Source organism: Anser brachyrhynchus (genome assembly GCF_964034855.1).
Source record: "Anser brachyrhynchus genome assembly, chromosome: Z".
NCBI lineage: Eukaryota > Metazoa > Chordata > Aves > Anseriformes > Anatidae > Anser > Anser brachyrhynchus.
In genome coordinates, this window is record NC_137697.1 from 80129805 (window position 1) to 80134845 (window position 5041).

A 5041-nucleotide genomic window follows, 5' to 3' on the forward strand; every position below is an offset into this window, starting at 1 on the left:
GCAACAAAGCAATCTGAATTTGTGAGAAATTATGGGTTTCAGCTAGATATGTTGTAAGCCTGAATTACACATTTGCAGGCAATTTTTAATGGGAATGAGGGCTTTCTGGATTTTCAGAGAATAATTCTGAATCTTGACGAGGACTTGACCGACAGAATTAACGCTGATAGCAGAAAAGACTGAAAAAAGTGAGGGATCTAGAGGACTAAGTGAATATCCTTGTATGTTTACTTTGACTACATTTTTCCTGAATTCTCTTATGATGTGGCTCTTGTCAAAAAAAAAAGAAAAAAAGATGAATAAATTTAAAATCTCAAATATACTCTTTAAAGACGGTAATCTTTGATAATGGCGGCCATAGCTGAAGAGGTGTCCCCCTCTAGTTTTGGACTTAGATGCAGTTCAGAAGTGCGCTGAACACAAGTGACATTCTTTGTACAAAGGATCGTGCCAAAACAACATGAGAAATAGTCTTATATTGGAACGGCATCTGGTCATCCTATGTTAAGGAAGGCCTGCTGGTAATAACACCCACTATGCCTGTACAGCAACATAAGGCCAGTGAGTATTTTCTTAAAAAGAGCCGCCTTTCAAATACAAATTGTTATGGTCTACTGAACCAAAGATGTCATGCTCTTTTCAATAAATCTGAGCAAATGCTGTTTTCAAGTCATCTTGGAGCTTCCATTTTCACATGAGAAGATTGCTAAAAATCACAGATACCCTAAAACAGCACTTCCTTTTTCCTAATCCTTAAAAGATTAAGAAGTTCTCTGAGAAGAAGGGAGTTTCCAATTGCCATGGAGACTATGAACTTTGTGGCTGGAAAAATCTTAAACTTTTTTGTCAGCAGTAATAGAAGTTTCTACAAATACATAATTTTAAATACATAATTTTAAATGCTTGGAAGGGAGCTAGGGTGAAATTAGCCCGGTTTTAGGTGAGTGGCTGTCTTGAGGTGAGCCAATGGGTGTGACCTTGGCATTCAAAGGTTTTACCAAGCAACTATGAAGCAGTTGTATATGTAGTTAGCTACAAGGCTGGTTCTATTCCTGAATTTTCACGTTTCTCTTTGAGCAGCAAACAATCAAAAAGGCCTTCTCTGCTCATTCTTCAACTTACTGGCTTACTTAATGCACTAACTTAATACCATTTTAATAAAGTATCTTGAGATGAGTAGATGAACAAGTTAAATTCTACATTAGAAGTTATTTTAATGTTCTTTTCCCTGTAGTTCTTGGTACCTTGGCTTTTACTTTTTTTTTTTTTTTTTTTCCCTTTTTCCCCACTTAAGTTAAGGAATATACGCTATGGATTCAATACAGTTCTTGTGATCCTGGTCTGACTTATCTTTATTGCAAGATCACAAATGGCAAGAAATACCTGGTACTTTGTGGTTAGTCTGTGTTACAAGTTCCTCCCATACTTCAGAGCCTCCAGTACTATGAGATACTGAAGAAGAGAATTGAGCACTAGGGCATCTATGCATATGGTGGTCTAACTACACAAAGCCTGTAACATAGTCATCTCACCTTTTGTAAAAGCATAATTTCATCTTAAATTGGAGTGCAAAATATATGGTATGGTATATGTAATGTTAGTTGTATATCTTCCAGAAGACACAGAAAATAAAACGGTCAAGTGCCGATCTGAATTGGCGTTAGACAAGCATTTAAATAACTTTAATTCATTGACCTGGGGAGAGAATGTTTTAGACCACTGACCAACATAACTGTGCAATTTGGAACATTTTGATTGAAATCTGCCTTAACATACTTATTTTTTTTCTTTTAATTTTTACACCACATTGAGGAAGGTAAATATTGTCATCGTAATTGCTAGTTTATTGACCTATTTATTTGAAATCCTAAAACTGCAAAGGATTCTGAGTTTCAGAAGTGTACAAATGCTGGTGGATCTCCTGGAAAAACTATTGCAGGACTTCTATAATTTGTCTTTACTTCTGCCGATTCTTCACTTCTCAAAGTAGGGTCATAATGGTGACTACTTTGCTTTTAGAAGGAAAAAAAAAAATCTCCCTTCTTCATTATGGAAAAGCGTTTTGTCCTGCCTGGTTTTCAGAATGCACTCAGTGATTCAGTTCTGTGCTCAAAATTGGCCCTGTTCTATTTGCGTTTGTCAGCATGAGCAATTTGCTCCTCCAAAAGCAGAACTGATCCTATCATTGAAAAGATAAAAGGGAACATTACCATGAGGGGGGAGAATAGTCATTGACCATCCTCTTTTTTAATGATTTTTGTTGGGAATACAGAGCCAGCACTTGATTGTTACATTTCTGACTTCAAAAGCTAAATCTATTTAAATGTATTTAAAAAAAATTTATTATGCCTAGTTGATACATACATTACTGGTAACTGTAGTTGGATGAAATGTCGGCTTTCATTAAGAGAGACACCCGTTCTTAAGTTCTAAGTAATGTTACAAATACTTCACGAATTAATAGCTTTTTAAAAACTCTGAGCTATGAAATTTGATGCATGGATAGACCAATGCATAAGCACGCTCTCATCTCTACCCCAATAAAACCCTTTTGTTTCACTGGACAAGCAGAGCAAGAGGCATCTTGCTGCAAAATTTGAAACATGTTAACAGTTTTTCATCTATTCCTTAGATTTCTTCAGATTTAAACCTAATAATTTAAACTGGTTTTTTTTTTTTTTTCTGTGTAATTTGTTTTGGTAGGTAAAACTCAGACAACTAACAAGTTGTAAGAAAAGCCCGAGTCCCAGTTTAAGGCAATACATAAAGATTCCTTGAAACTCTGGTTGCACAGAATTCTATCTGAGAACACTGTGATGTTGCTCTTACTGATGCACTGACCAGCACCCTTGTCCAGTGTTTGTTCATTAAAGTCAGTTTATACTGTATGTGAATACGTTCTTGAATCTGCTTGGAAAGGCAAATAATGACTTAATTACACAGTCAGTACACAGGAGCTACATTATACTTGCCCTTGGTAGTTTTTTGTCCGACTTGAATTAAGTATGTAAAGAACTTATTTTGCCATTCTTGTGGAAACTTACTTTAAAGAGAACACCTTTCATGCAGGTGTGTATCATTTTGAAAAGACAATGGTTTCCTTGTTGAAGCTTAAGTATTCTGTAGTAAGTAGTTAAGCTGTAATTCCTTTTTAAAATGACCTGTGTATATATATATATAAAGCTAGAGATGGAAAGCCTAAATGGTCTAGGACCACACCTCGTGTGAGAGACCTGACTGTGGCTGAAAATAAATTATGGCTTCTGTGACTGAAGATGGTATACTTTAACAAATACATTAGATATGTTGCATTTTTAGTTACCTCCGCAAGCATCTTACTAGATCTGAAAGTATGCTTAAGCATTCCTGCACTGCAGGCTTTTTTTCAGAGGTACCTACAATCCAATGATGTCCCTCTTCCCGTGTTGGCATGTGACTGAAGTTTGCAATAACACATGCACCATAGTCTGAAAATTATTTCTGTGAAGCAATTCACTTAGAAGTTTTGTTCCTTATCACCATTACAAGTGATACTTTTAATGTTGATTTGTTAATGCTGGGAACTATGAAGCCAATTAATTGATTATTTCTGATCCATGCTACTTAGGAATCTATTCTGTTGAATATGTAACAGAAGAAAAGGATTGCTTCAAATGTAAGGATACTTAACCTCTACTCTTTCAACACTTGGCAGTTTAGAAAACCACCTTTCTCTTTGGAGGCTGTGGTTATCTGTTGACTATTGGTATCTTAGACTCATAGAATCATAGAATATCCCGAGTTGGAAGGGACCCATAAGGATCATCAAGTCCAACTCCTGGCACCGCACAGGTCTACCCAAAAGTATAGACCACGTGACTAAGTGCACAGTCCAATCGCTTCTTAAATTCAGACAGGCTTGGTGCAGTGACTTCTTCACTGGGGAGCTTGTTCCAGTGTGCGACCAACCTCTCAGTGAAGAACCTCTTCCTGATGTCCAGCCTAAACTTCCCCTGCCTCAGCTTAACACGGTTCCCGCGGGTTCTGTCACTGGCGATTACGGAGAATAGCTCATCTGCCTCTCCACTCCCCCTCGCGAGGAAGTTGTAGACTGCCATGAGGTCCCCCCTCAGCCTCCTCTTCTCCAGGCTGAACGGGCTTCACAGGTGCTTGGCATGCAGGTTTAGTAATTAACCTTTTTATGTCTTCCATCTCTTGGAGTAAACTGGATATGAAGCTGGATGTCATGGTAAGATAGCTTGCCTGAAAAGGCCATCTCTGTCAGTCACCTGTGGTGGGGAGAGCAGAAAAAACCAAAACACCTAGAATAGCCATGCAAGGTGGAAAGCCAGTGTCAATGCAGTGTCACTCACTGTATACTTAAAGTAGTAGCCTTTGTAACTCCTGAGGCGGTGTTACCACCCATGAATGTTTTTGTATTTGAATGTTTTGCTCCGAGACCTGTTAAAACACAAGTGAGGATGATGACTTGCATCTCGATTATAAGATTTAAAGCATGAAATCTCTTTCAGGACATCTATCTCTTAATTCTTCTTCCCACCAATGAAAGCATTGGATGGCTCCTATGTTAGGACAGATTGCCTTAGAAAACCAGGTGGGAGAGTTTAGAAGAGGTACTTAGCATCTGTTTTTGTAAAAAGACACAGGCATTGCACATAATTAACTGCCTGGGGCTCTGATATGGAACAAGAAGCCTACCTGGGCCTCGAGTCGTGGTGAAAGAATGGGCTGCCACTGCTTTCAGCCGAAAGTATCTGTTGTTAGTCTTTCTGCACAGTTTGCTTCCCCTTCCTTTCATTCCTTGATCTTCAAGGTTGTTTGCTGCTGCCTCTTCTCAATCACTTTTAGAAGCTTTTGCTTGCCGTCTTCTTCAGCAGTTTCATAAGGTTCCATAGGGATGGACACAGGCTTTCAGGTAAGGCAGAAGCACAAATGAGTGTTGTCTCTCCACGAGGAGAGAACAGAGAAAGGCTGAGATGTTCTTCTGAATAGCAGCTTGGTTGAACTGACCCACGGTGAACTCCTTGCCGATCTGCCTCTT